Below are 15,309 nucleotides of genomic sequence, written 5' to 3'. Positions count from 1 at the left end.
CAAACTACAGTCACTAAAAAATCCACCTAGAAAATATTTGCAGTTAATATTTTAATACAAGAGGATGCTTTTAAAGATTAGGACAGAAATTAAAGCTTTGTCAAATTAAATAAATGACCACATTTCTGAAGGTGGATAATTTACTTTATGGTTTAAATAAGATTACCTTCTTTCTATTTATTCAAGATTCAAAATCCCAGAAAGATCCAGAATAAACTGTTTAATAGTATCCTCACCAACCCATGCAGAGTCCCCAGTAACCCACTAAGCATGAGCCCGTTGGATCCGGCACCTACACTTGATCAAAGCCCACCAAACATCCCTGAGCAAGATTTAGATCCCAGCCATCTGAACCATATCCCAGAATCAAGCCACAAGCAAACCCATTCCACAACCTCTTGGGATCCCACAACGGGAAGGACTCCCCCCACAGCCAACCTATAAAAGAAGAGTAAAAAAGTTGAGAAAGCACACATTCAAACCAAGCAGCTGCAGGTTACCAGCAGCAAACACCAAAGGGTTAGCCCAAAACCAACAGGTACTGATCAAGCCTGAACCAAACACACAGTGTGTAGTATGCAAAATTTTTTTGCACATGTTGTAGTTGGACAGTCTTCACAGATCTTTGGGTTATCAGCTTCAAAGTCAGCCAGTACGCTCCTAAGGCATAGTTGATTTTATATCGTTTGTTGTATTTTGTTGTATTTAAAGCAGCAAAAAGGAAAACTGTCATATAAAGCTGGGGTTTTTAGGCCCAACGTGCAAACAGAAATAAACCTAATTTAATAAAAATAACTACAATAACAACAAGTAAACAGGGAAGTGAGAAAACAGACAAGAACTCAAAACTAACAAAACACAGGAGAAAATCTGTAAACAAATAAATATACTAGGTATGTACTGTGTTAACTACAATGTCAATCAATCATTCTTTCTTTCACATCACATAAATGGAGGGACAAATGTGCGTCACTTCCCTGGTGTACACTTTGGGCAATGTTTTCCTGAATACTTGGGTCTTGGCATCCATGTGGATGTTCCTTTTACACACACCGCGGAAATGTTATTTCCTCATAGCTCTGACTTCTTTTAGAAGATAAAAATGTTCAGGGATGATTTCATGAGCACAACAACAAATATGAGCTGTTGACTTGGCCCCCAGATTCCCCTGATCTTAATTCAACCAATCAACTGTGACATGCTCTAGAAAATCATGCCCGATCCAAGGTGGCCACGCCCAACAACATCTTGGTACCAGATCCCATAAGCACATCTTCAGAGGTTGAAGTTTATACCTCAAAAGATCAGGGTTGTTTTTGCAGCAAAAGGAGGAGCAACACTCAATCAGGAGAGTGGTTGTAATGTTAAGCCTGATCTGTGTATACTGACATATATCAGAGGCTACACCAATTCACGTTTCTTCTTTCCGTAAACCTTTAGTGCTTACAGCACAGAGCTAGTAGTGTTCTTCTAAAGTAGTTTGGTGTCTGTCAAACACTACAACAGAGTAATTAAAATGTAATGTTTTTCTTTGAAGACAATCATATAAGGCTTCAACAAGATGAGTCAAACATGCAGCCTCTCAGAAGCAGTCCACCTGGAGCCACTGATGATTCAATCTTCTACTCAAGGGTATTTCAAAGGAGATGGCTTCATTTTGCACGAAAACCATGAAATCTCAATTAGGAGATTGTTCAGCTGAGCACTGGGAAAAACAAATCTGCAGCCCTTTTGATATTAATCAAAGGTATTTGATGCATAAAAGTTACTCAAATTTCTCTTATTCCAGTGAGTGGGTAAAGTTTTCAAAACCAAATCTTGCTGTTGCTTTATCATTTTACACTATGTGGAGCTGAAAAAACATTTACAATTCATTTTCTTACCAGTGAATCGTAAAATAAAATTCAGTAGATCTATTTGATGAAGCTTTTAAGTTTCAAGAAACCACACAAATATTCTGCTGAATTACATAGTTTTGCATTGCAGTACAGCAGCTACTGTAAGCAGTTTAGAGCATTCAGCATCCTGGTAGCTTTTGGTTTTTTTGTTAAGGCTTTGACTGGAAGATGTCTGCTGCAGAAACATGTGCCAGTACATCTGGTCACAAACATCTGGATATGATTCGGCTTAAATCAGGCAGCAAACATTGACTATTTTCACCTGAATTAACAAAGTGTTCCCTTTAGTGGTCAGAAAAACATAAGCTGCTAACTTAGCTCAGCATGTTGGCTGCAGAATGGATGCAACAGAGTGCTGAGACTGGCGCATAAATAAAACAGCATATGGTCTTTCACAGAAAGATATTCCCATTTACCAAACCTTGATGCACTGCAATAGCAATGTGGTTAACCTCTGCAGCGACTCAATATCTGACTTACACACAAATATTGGTCAGGATGAAAATTCCCCCCTTTAAAAGCCTTAGCAATATTCACTTAAAGTGAACTAAAACGTTTTCAGAAAAGTCACTTGTGTACAATGTCTCTCATGTAGTTATGTCACACACCTCAAATCTAAACATTCAAACACTTAAATAATCCCCAGTTACTTATCTTTAAATAGAGATCAGTGTGCTAAATGTAAATGTTTTTATTCAGTAGAATGTTTACCTGATGGAAACCTTAATGTGAAAGCTGTTCCAGGCAGGAAAATGTTCTTATCCAAAATAAGTTTAATGCCTTTCATTCTTCTCTCTCTCTACTTTAAAGAATTTAATAGAAAAAATAATTTAATCTAATTTTCATATTGGGTGCTGATGGGTTTGTGTGCATCCCACCAAGTGAGGCATCCTATTCACTTCTAATGTGGGGTTCTGGTGTTAGGTTAGAAGCTGATGAACTCAAACGGAGTTCCTCTTTTGGATTCCTCATCTTTCTTTTTTCTACTTCCACACATTTTCTTCATAAAACTTCCATCAGATAATACCTTTAAGTGATTGGCCAGAAACCCTTTCTTTAAGCTTCAGAGAGTGGTCAAGAAAACATTGATTAAAGTCAAACTGTTTTTCTTTCTGTGTTTTTCCTCAGTTAAGTAGAACACAGACATAAATGTGAGTATTAATAAATATAATCCTTGATCATATGTGTATGGTGCTTGCTTTAATAAATTTAGCAAAAGAATAATTTACACAAAAATGGTTAAAAAGATTGGGGTTTCACATTGAGAGTTTAGCTCAGTTTAGCTTTAGTTTGTTCATTACCCAAAATAACTGATTATGAAGTGAATTCAGTGCAGACCTGTGCTATAAATAGGTTTAGTCCTGATGTTACAAAAAGGAAACTTTATAAAAATGGAACATTCATGTCACTAGCCAGTTAATAAGTTTCATGTTTTTACACATACAGGAAACACATTTTATTGACCAGAACCTTTATCATGGTGACTGTTAATTACTAATATGAAAAAAATAAATCATCCCACAACCCATTGCTTTACTTGATTTAGCTTGTGTATGCAAATGCTTTGTCCCTTTGGCCAGAATCATCAAATCAAAAGTTCTTGAAGGCTGAAAAAATATAATTGTAGTTTTTTATTTACAAAATGTAAAACAAAATACTATTCAATAAACTAAGCATGCAATATTTTTAGTTAAACAAATATAGAGTAGATCTTTTAAAGAAAAGAGATTGTAAATTACTGTAAATCCATAACATGCCAAAAAGGGTTAAAATAAAAAGTATCCAGTTTGCAAATTCTTTTGAGCTCGACTGAAAAAAAGGTCCATTCTTAACAATAAGAACATGGTTTGGGTCACGCTTTCTCTAAAAATTGCTGGATCTATCCAAGTTTAACCATGCCTTTAACTAGAAGGCACTGGATAAATGTGGTTCAATTTCCTGAGAAATTAAAAGGAATGCAAAAAGTGTGGTTATTAAATGGCAAATGCTGTATATTGTGCCCAACATTTTCAGTTGTAAGAAGATGTTATTTCATCTGTAATATTTGTGCTCTGAATAAAAATAAAAAGCCTCCATCTCTATCAACCACCAGTGCTGCCGGGTTAAATTTGTGTTGCTGATTTGCAGGCAGGGGCTGGAAATGACCCCTGCACTTTGAGCACACCTGGCTGAGAGATTTAACATAATACTTTTCTATTTTCCTGCAGTGGCTAGCTGTGCTGCAATGCTATCTCTGGAAACAGGAACAACAAATGGAGATTTGTTTTCAACTTTATAATATCTTTTTTTTTTTTTTATATTTATGTTTATGACTCCAAATGTTCTACAACATTTAGGCACCATATACTCCTATAGCATTGTGTTTTGACTGTGATTTGCATTTAGTGTTTTGCTTAGTTTTAGCCATGTCCTTCAGCCAATGGGGGCTGTAATCAGTGAAAACCCCACTTTTTTTTGCTTATACCTCTCTGTTAATTATTGGTCTCTTGGTTTTTTAGAACACCAAACGTCTTTATGAGTGTTTGACAAATGGGTGTTACATGTCATTGAGTACTTAAATTGCCTTACTAATATTTCAAATTTCAATAATCATTGTCAGATATTTCATTTGCATTGTTATAGTTCTTGGGAGATTAAACTAATCTAAAATAACAATAAAAAATAAGCTTCACTACTGTTTAAAAAAACAGCCAACAATTCAAAACGACAAATAGAAAAATACTAGCTGCCTCTTAGTTGTAGATTCAATTTTATTGTATTGTATTTATCTATCTGCCTTATGCACTGTATATTACTTAAACAGCTCCCAGTATTGCTTGCTTTTATTTAGTGATTGATGCAACTGACTGCAGACTGCCTCAATTTCTGCTAAATGGCCACTAATAAGACGAGCCGAGCTGCAACTTTATCATCTGCCAGAAAGAAGAGTGTCACACCTATTGTGTTTTTCTCCCATTAGTCATGTAAATACACATAATGATCACTAATGAACAACAACACTTTGCTTCCCGGTTAATTTGTTGTCGAACAAAAAATGAGGAAGGGCTCCTTTTTTCCATGGATCTTTTTTATTAACTTTTTGCTGTGAAAAACAGGCGTAAAAAGGGCACTCCAAAAATAACCACATTCTCCAGTTAGAAGTAGAACACATGCAGATGAGGGGTGGCATGGCTTTGCTGTTGTTTTACACACAAGAATGTCAAAGGAGGTGCAGTGAATGAGCTGACTGCTTGTTGTTCTTTAAAGTGAGGTCACAAGCCCTGATTGTTCCAGACCTCCTGTATGGAACCACATGAGGTATTTTTTAACAGAGTGCAAGGAAGGAAAAAAAGAGCCTGGGCTAAAACGTGTTTTGTTTTAACACCAAGATGAAAGGTGTTTGTAGCCCAATTACAGCTCTCCAGTTTCATGATTATTGGGGTGACTTTGAAAATGGTAGGTACATGATTACAGTCATTTTTCTTTTTAACAAATGCAAACTATTTGATCCTAAATAAGCGTGAGAATTGGCCCCCTATGGGATTTGAAAAATAACGGAGTTAATAATACTTGCAAATATGCTGATACATTTTTACAGAAGGTTACATTTTTCGTACATCATTAAAGGTTTTATTATTTATCTGTGCTGTTAAAAGCGAATTCTTTTAACACCAGCTTACTGCTGTTTAATGCCTCTTCATGGTCATGACCATCTAATAATATAGATGTTTTTGTTGAGATTAGTGTGTCTTATTTGGAAAATGGCATTTTTGTGATAAAATGCACTCTCCTGAATATGTGCAAAATGATCAGTACATCATATGTGTCTTATGATGCAAACATACAGCTTAGAGCAAGTGCATTTTATTTTAATATTTCAGAATTTTAGATTTTTTTTAACAGTTTTTTCATTTGAATCTGATGCTCACTTGACAAAGAAGTAAACCTACATCCCCAATTCTTCACATAGATATTTCAAATCCCCATATTGTTCTGAGCTGTATGACTTTCACTTCATTTGGATTTCAAATGAGACCTCAAATATAAGGAAACAAATCAGAGAGATTCATCACTGACCTCAATTTTCTTGGGCTACTTCATAATTCAGTTTGATCTGAATACATTTATTTACTTTTTATGGCAAGCCCCACTGATTTGCACAGAATCACAGTCACTACTAATGAGAAGGGAAAGACTGAGACTGTTTTAAAGCCTAATCTAAAATATAAAGTGTAGCTAATTTATACTGGTTTTGTTTTAGGCTGCATTTTTGCTACAACCTAAAATTAATAAGTTGTGATATAGGAAAGCAGGCATCTGGTCAAGTTTTCTTATGTCCGTCCTTTAAAAGTGTATATACTCACAAAGCAAAGGTTTCTAAGAGGGTTTATGAAATATTATATAAGATATAGATGGACGGTTTTACCATGTCTTATTTACTGTATCAATCACCTTATGAATCATTAACTAGATGTCTATGAAGGAGAAGGAACAATATAAATATAAATCTTCTGATCATGGCAGGCCTGCAGATAGGAGAATCAACACAGCTGAGCTTATTTGTATTATTAATATTTTTTGGTTGTTTTTCTCGAGAGCTTACAGATGCTGGATTGTGCCTCCTTCAGTCACTGACACAGATCTGATACACAAATTGCTGCATGCAGTTTCTTGCTCTGTTTTGGTGCATTTTCCTGAGAGGCAGATGGATGCTAAAGGTTTGAAATGATCATTACTATCCGGTGAATTCTGCCCACAACACCATAGCAACGCAAGGCAAATATGATGCCTGGCAAGCTAAAAAGCACAGCCCTTCAAGGACTTGGAGTAAACAGACACATTTGCACAGTGGAGTGGAGCTGAAAAGTGCTGTATGTTCAGGGTTTAGAACTCATTTCAGTGCACTTCCACATTGGCCCCACCCCATTATCAGCAACTTACTGTCAATCTACAAATGCGAATCTCTGTGACAAGAAAGCAGAAGAAAGCTAAATCTGCTACATAAGCATTAAAGTCACCCAATTTTAAAACATTAAAAATATATTTGAATGTTTTTAATTAATGGGAAAGTTTAATTAAATCAAACTTGCAAATATGAGGAATATGTAGGCCATCATATCTGGCTGGCAGAATTAAAATCTGTTATAGGAAATGACATCAGTAAACTACAACCATCTACTGACTAGAGGTGACAAAGGGGACAAGAACACGTTGCGGGATACTAACCGATGCATAAAATGTTTGCAAATATATGTGTATATATTAAAATGGTAAATAATACTACCACAGCATGGGTGAAACTGTTTAGACTCACGAGACAGTTTTTAAAGGGGCAGCTTGCTGGTTGAACCCCCTTTTTTTTTCTTCAGACCTATGTTTACTCTTCGTGGCATAGATTGAACAACAATCTCCTGAGAATGATTTCAGGAGGTTTACACCAGATTCTGACCCTTCATTTGAATGTTTCAGCTGAAATCGAGGTTCATCGAGCTTATGTGCACGGTAGCCTCAATTACCTGTTTTTAGCTAATAGAAGCATCACTAGGGTTCTGATATTCTGTTGCTGGCTCCCATCCTCTTCAAGGTTCCATGTGTGGTGCTTACTGACAGGTATTCTGCATACCTTGGTTGCAACGACTGGCAGCTTCACTACTGTTGGTTTATAATCATCTCAAACCAGCCCATTTTCTTCTGAGCTCTGACAACAAGGCATTTTTTATACACAATATATTATAGATACTTAAATATTTTTCCATCACATTCTGATGATGGCTTTGAACTTCAGCAAGTAATAATCCTAACAACAAGAAAAGGTGTCTCTAATACAGTGACTGGTGATTGTGTGGAGGACTGTCCAGGAGTGTTTCTACATATTAAGCCAAACCTTGTTTTTCATTGTTTGCTCACAAAGAGCCACAGCTTTATGCAATCTGTGCAGTGGATTTTTCCATTGATTCCCATTTTGTTCACTTACCACTGACACCTTTTCTAAATATAGAAATATAAGCATATTTCTTTATCAGGAGCATGATTTGATTTCCACTGAATGACCTCTGGAAAGCATTAGGTACTTGAATCATTAGGATACTGAAACATCATTCATATCTTTCAGCTCATCTCTCAAAATGTGATTAATTCCACTTGATGACTTTTGAAAAAGTGGAAGTGAACTTGGCTGTCCTCCCACTGGTAGAGGTCTCTCCAGACTATTGCTTTCTAAATCATTTTTTTCTGAAGGGCAGCAAGGTTAAGTAGGTTCAACTGAGCAAATAAATAATGAATTCAATGAGGGTAATTAAGAACGCATATCAGAGGAGCAGAAGATGACCTTACCATTCCTCACAAGAAAACTTTTTCTACATGAACACAATTATTACAGATTTTAAATGGGCAGTTCCAGTTGTTGTTTTTAGCATTGGTTACTTCTGAACATGAATGTAAAGACTTACTCAGTTCATATTGATTCTCTTGGAAAACAGCATAATATCAGACAATTTCACCGTGCACCAGAAATAGAGCTAATTCAGGGATGCTGCGGCAGTACACAGCTAATAGATCCCAAAGCATCTGTTTTAGGCTTAACTATTCTTCCTTCAGATAAAGTTTGATAGCTGCATGCAACCAAAAAAGACACAGTTTGTCTAAAATGAGACAATGGATCAATTGAAGATGACTGGTCATATGTTTAAACCATTAAATCTTAAAGTAAGCATGTGCCATTTATTTATTTATTTATTTATAAGTCAAAACATTTTTTTTGTTTATTTTTAAGGTTTTTCTAACAAGAAAAAAACTTTTTCAAATTTCTATTTTAGCGTATGCCAAATAAACACAACATTTCCTGTGTCCAGGGTATGCTACTGTAGAGAAATTAAATTCGGATTTTCTTTTTCTTTTTAAACTCAAATGTTTTTAAAATTGTTGCCATGACACACATATCTGTAAAAAAACAGTTTTTGTTTATTCTATTAACAATTGGAAACATTTCTACAAAACTCTAATAAAAATGTCATAATTTTGAGCATTTACAGAAACTCCAAATGGTCAACCAAAGCGAAGCACATTTAGACCTAAAATAACACACGAAGCAAGTACAACTTCTTTAACACAATAATAATGTTTGAACCAAGGAAGAGTTCAGGAACTTGTATTTAGTGGAATAATGCTGTGGAGATGGCCACAGCTTTCAGACATCTGAAAGCTTCTCCATATTTCACCAATTTACTGTTGAAATGATCACGGAACTAGACAAACAATATCATGGAATGACTGATACATGTGAACACGCTGATGAAGCAGTCTACTGTACATATAAAGATTCACTTCTAGCCAAATGAGTTTGATTAATTGGGTAGATAACAGTGCCATAGCGGACATGATATAGGTATCCGTCCTCCAGGATTTCTGCACTTGAATCTGCTGCACACCTCCTGACAGCTGAGGCAGAGCAGTTCTGGCGGTCTAAAGGCTCTTTATTACCGATTTTGACTGTAAATATCCAAATGACAGTTAGATCTGCTAAACTGAACTGGTTGCATTGATCTCCAATCAGCAGCAGAGTAAATCTGTACTGTTTACAACTGCTACTTAGCGTGCTGCTCCAGATGCAGTAAAGAAGCGTGGCTGATGGCTCGATAACACAACACATTTCATGCTGCAAACGCACGTGTAAAAGCCCAAGGAAGAGAGATAAAGAGAGCAACATAAAAGAAGAGAGATAAGAAGAAGAACAAAATAAAATGATCTTCGACACAAAATATAGAGCAAGAGGACATTTTAACTGATGGTCAGATATTAGAATAATAAGATACAACATAAAAAATAAGATTTGAAAGCATTAGAACATGAAATCAGATATCAAAGAGTTATTGAGTGCTTTAATTCAAGCATGTGGATTTTGATTCATTTGGGTCTTATGTAAAAAAGAAAAAGATTGTCAGATTTGTGGAGAAGGAAACGTTTAGAAAAATAAAGAGACCCACCTAACAGAGCTAGACCCATACAGTTCTTTCTAATACACTATATGGTGCTTTTATGATGTACAAGCCCCTTAAAGAATTCTTCTGTTTTTTGCTGGCCTTATATGGAAGGGTTTTTACTCTCTAAACCTTATAATTGGTTGTGATGCCCTTGGCAGCAATAAGTGCCATCGAGCGTTTTGTGAGAACTGGCCATAAATGGTACGGAACTTATATAGCGCTTTTTGTACTCATACCAATCAGTCAAAGTACTTTACACTATAGCCACATTCACCCAGTCACACTCAGAAACATGCACACATCCATACACCGGATACAAGATGCAGAACGGTAAGCAACTTAGGGTTAAATGCCTTGCCCAGTAGCACTTTGACATGTGGCAGCAGGAAGACGGAATTGAACCCACAAATTTCAGATTGAAAGACAACTGCTTTTGCTTTTGGCATTGAGCCACAGTCGCCCACAATAAGTCTTTGGTATCACTATTCATGATTATTTTTAATTCAGCCACATTGGAGGATTTTCCAGCACGAACGGCCTGTTTAAGTTCATGCCACAGAATCTCATTGAATCCGGACCTTGACTAGGTCAGTCTGGTACCTTCAATTTCAACCTGGAAAGACTCACTAAGAGAAGACAGGGATGCAATTAGAAAAGTTTATTAGTGAATGTTTATTTCTTTGGCGCTCGCACCCCAGTGGAAGACGTGAATGCTGAGAATGACATGCGCTTGAATGAACATCTTAGGGTTAGATTTAGAGATGTCTTCCCCCTAGGGATCCGATCCTGGTGGTGGAGTGGAGGCCTGAGGAGATTTGGAAAGAGTTTGGAAGCCAAATGGTGGAGATGGGGGGGGGGAGGAGGGTCAAAGTTCAGCAGCAGAACGGAGGGTTCCGTGGATGAAGATCTTTTAAAGCAGAGCCTTGAAGGATGATTGGCTGGGGGAGAAATACAGACTTGACGTTGATTGGTGGAGCAGAGCCACATTGAGGAGTAATTAGACGAAGCTGGAGGTGATGGTGAGTCTTCCATGTTGAATTTTCGTTTAAACTCCATTAGTCTTTTTGTTAGCTTTTTCAAGCCATTGAGAGGTGGATTAGCTGGTGTGATTTCGATCAGTGCCCTGCTCCATAACCGAAGTGATGCTTGAAGTGATGCTGTAGGCTGAGCTTTCTCTTTTCTGATAGAGAGCTGAATTTAAGTTGCCATCAGTTGTAGAAATATGTCCAGGTTCTGAAGCAGCCAAGCAGTCCCAGACCATCACACCACTGACACCATGTCTGAATGCGAGGAAGATGTTTTGTGAACAGATTGATTATAAATGTTTCTCCTGAATTTTGATTCCTTATATTTTCTGAAAAGCAGAGTTATTTTTACTCAAGGTGTAAAGGGATGTTCATCTTCCCAGAAGCTTTAGTTTTGTCTCATTAGGTATCATCATAGTAAAGGTGAGACATCCCTTTCTGTTCTTTTTGTTCAACAGGGGTTTTGGCCTTTGAACTCTCTCATGAAGGCCATTTTTGCTCCAGAAAACATTGTCCTCAGGATCATGGGGTAACCTAACCTCTCCACCATTTTAAGATGGCGACTCATCTCAGAATCGAAAGAATGAGATCCTGGATAAACGCAACCAAAATGAGGTGGCTTTAGAGATAGGATGAGGAGCTCCATCATCCAGGGGGGCTCTTCAATGCTTCTCCTCATCAAAAGGAGTCAGTTGACGTTTTTTGGGTATCTGATCAGGATGCCTCCGAGAAGACCCTGTTTTTAGGTCTTCTACTGTTTTTGGAGAGGATTGTGTTTATGTTATGTCTCATTTAGAATAGTGAACGTCTGATAGAAGAGGAGAGAGGAGGAAAATAGAAAGACTGATAGAAAGAAGAGTAATGCTAAGAGCAGGGAAAGAGCAGATGAGTGTAAAGAAGACAGACGTTACTACTGCTATTTGTTTTATTACTCTAAGGAAATGCTAACAGTGTAGATAGACTTTCCTGCAATTAAACTTAATTTTTATGGTTTTATTATGAATAAATATTTTTAAATAAATGAAACTGTAACTCGTTATATCTTGATAACATTTATTTATTTTAATCTCTGAGCTGGAAATGTCCCCGGATTTGATTTCAGAAAAAAGTACTAAAACTATAACTGGAACTAATAAAAACTAAACTGAAACTAGGCATTTTCAAAAAATAAAAACTAAACTAAACAAACAAATGCTAAAAACTAATTACAACTAAAATAGAATTGAAAATGTGAGGCCAAAACTAAACAAAAATAAAAACTAATGATAATTGCAAAAGTATTAAAACCTTGGTTTGGATAGGTATTTTACTTAAACAAATTCATCATTTAAAAAATACAAATTTAATTAACTCATTTTATCTTTGTCTGATGTTACAAATTGATGATCTGAAATATTTAATGCAATAAATAAACAGGGATAAATCTGCACATTTTTTACAACAATGGATACATAAGAAAATGAAGAGCCAAAATGTTTTTCTTGATCAGTCTTAATTAATCCCTTATAGGAATGGAATTGTAAATGTAAGTGAGAGCTTAGATTAATGTCAGTGGCAGTAGTGTGAAAAGCCACAGCGAAGGTGTGAAGAATTATTAACATTTTCACAAGGACACAGAAAAGATGAAGTCCTTATGAGAAGACACAATTCTCATCTTCTTTAAGCTAAGAAGATAAAGAAGAATAAAGAAATTGGTTGAACTACTGAAAAGGAACAAGAAAGCCTTGGGGAAGAGGGAAGAGAAGGAAGACTAAAGTCTCGCTCAACTTGACCAGTGGTTGACTCTGGATAAAGAAAAAAATAAAAGATAATGTTTTACTGTCAATGAATGTTATAATTTCCACAATTTGCATACGTCTTCCACATCACTGAGGTCTCATTTGTAACTGCACAAAAAACACAGAGCACAAAGAAGACAACAAATTTAACACAACATTATAAAACACAATCACTGACATTCTGTAAGAGCAGTGTGTGAAAAGCACAACCTTTACAGCATTTTTACAATGTACCATGCATTATGTGGGTATTTTAAGCTCCTTATGTGTCAGCATAACACTGCAGTGTGTGTAAACCACTCGTTGCTGGAATGTGGCGCTGTCTGTATTTGCACAGTTCTGATAAAGACATCATAAGCATGGTCAGCCGGCTCCAGATTTCTCCCACTCCTTCCAATAAATCTCCAAACTTCTGCGTTAACTCCGCTTGGCAGCAGTGATCAAATCATGTCTCAGTGTAGAGGGGAATGTGTAGACGATCCTACTTTAGCAGGAGATGGCCAGATAGAAGTATGGAAACATGCTTTTGTAGCTGGGAGCAAGTACTTTTGTAAAAAAAGAGAAAAGTGGAGCTAATTAGGATTTTGAGGAATCAAAATTTGTTGTTCTGGTGTTTATGAGAAGACCAACATAAAATCTAAACTCAGAAATATTTACAGAACCAAAGTAAAAAAATATCAAACAATTTTACTCCGTTGAAGACAGGACTCCCTTCAAAAAAGAGCTTACATTTAGCTTTTAAAAAAACTCAACACCTCATTACTGAAGTTATCCTCATCACCCAGATGTATTTGAAATGAGCATACAGCCTTTGCACTCACTTAACAAGCCACTCATAGAGTAATTACCAGATGGAGAAGCAGCCTGTGGTGTATTTCCTACAAGACGTTCTGATGTAAATTTTAATTACTGACAATTCCTCTCCTATTAGATGTGTTTTCAATCTGAACAGATTTTGATTGGACTATGTAGGTCTCCTGTGTCCTCCAGAGAAGACTGAAATGCTGAAAGAATTTGCAAAGGCTTGTTCTCAGATCTTATGTAACTGAACACTGACTTAGTGCTCTTTAGCTGGAAGGCTTTTCAGAAGCTCCTATTTCTGCTTGTTTCTCGGTCAACTTGGTGATTTGGGAATAATTGTTCTGTCAACTGTGTTTCATGTGGGTAGCAAAAGTAAAAAGTTGTTCTTTGATATAAAACACTTCGGTTCCAAAATGCAAGAGACACTGCAACTAAAACTAATCTGTATTGCTTCACCACATAAAGGGATCATACCCATATCAAGTCAATAGTATTGTAAGTTGCATTCAAATCCAAACAAAAAAAAAAAAAAAATCGTTTTAGATGTTCTGCTCATGCAAACATGCATCATGAAAGTCATCTATTAACTCAACAAATTCCAGAGCATGGCAACGTATTGATTCTCCTGGAACGTTTTAGCAACCACTAACTTCTAGGTTTTTTATTGATATTTTACATAACCAACACAAAGCAGTGGATAATCTCAAAGTGGAATCAAAATGATACATGGTTTTCAAATTTTCACAAAAAATCGTGAAAACGTGGCGTGCATTTATTCATCTCCTCTAATCTGATACCCCTAAATAAAATCCATAGCAAACATTTGCCTCTAATAGTAATGCAATTAGCATAAAGTATACCTCTTTGTAATACAGGTATTAATGCCTGTTAAGGCCTCAGAGGTTTGTCGAAGAACATTAATGAACAAACAGTTATATGAATCCCATTTTCCGTTTATTCAAAGCCATGTAGGGACAAAGAAAAATACACTCACCGGCCACTTTATTAGGTACACCTGTCCAACTCTTTGTTAACGCAAATTTCTAATCAGCCAATCACATGGCAGCAACTCAATGCATTTAGGCATGTAGACATGGTCAAGATGATCTGCTGCAGTTCAAACTGAGCATCAGAATGGGGAAGAAAGGTGATTTAAGTGACTTTGAACGTGGCATGGTTGTTGGTGCCATACGGGCTGGTCTGAGTATTTCAGAAACCTCTGATCTACTGGGATTTTCACGCACTACCATCTCTAGGGTTTACAAAGAATGGTCCGAAAAAGAGAAAATGTCCAGTGATCCAGTTCTGTGGGTGGAAATGCCTTGTTGATGCCAGAAGTCAGAGGAGAATGGCCAGACTGGTTCCAGCTGATGGAAAGGCAACAGTAACTCAAATAACCACTCGTTACAACCAAGGCATGAAGAAGAGCATCACTGAATGTAAATGCATATCTTATTTTTTTTTTGTTGAAATGTTTAATGTTGTAATATTTTTCTTCTGCTTCAAACTTTTGGCCACTTTCTGTTGGTTTATGATGAGACATCCCTATGTCTCATATAAATATTTTTACAAAACACCATGCTTAATGACTCACAGACAAACCTTTAATGGTAATTTGCAGACTGACAAATCAATCATATTGGCAGTTACAGTGAACCTCTGGCTGAGCAGTGAGAAGCCAATCAGGCCCAATTACACAATTTTATCAATAAAAAGCTACATCTGAAGCATATAATAACAAATATTCCTGAATACTGAGAGAATAAAGTGAATCTCACATTGGTTCATTAGCACTAGTCCTTGAACTGCAACAAACTCAGACTCAGTAAAAGCTGTAACCACAAACCGC

The 15,309-nt window shown here is 36.4% G+C and overlaps 1 protein-coding gene across 5 annotated transcripts in view; it reads right to left on the bottom strand.

Annotated features, from left to right (window-relative positions):
- Nucleotides 1-15,309, bottom strand: part of lingo2 (leucine rich repeat and Ig domain containing 2) — a 283,442-nt gene that overhangs the window by 151,283 nt on the left and 116,850 nt on the right. The window lies entirely within an intron of this gene.

Source organism: Girardinichthys multiradiatus, chromosome 23 (genome assembly GCF_021462225.1).
Source record: "Girardinichthys multiradiatus isolate DD_20200921_A chromosome 23, DD_fGirMul_XY1, whole genome shotgun sequence".
NCBI classification, from domain to species: Eukaryota; Metazoa; Chordata; class Actinopteri; order Cyprinodontiformes; family Goodeidae; genus Girardinichthys; species Girardinichthys multiradiatus.
Note: the sequence above shows the minus strand (reverse complement) of the source record. Positions and strands in the feature narration are given on the sequence as shown.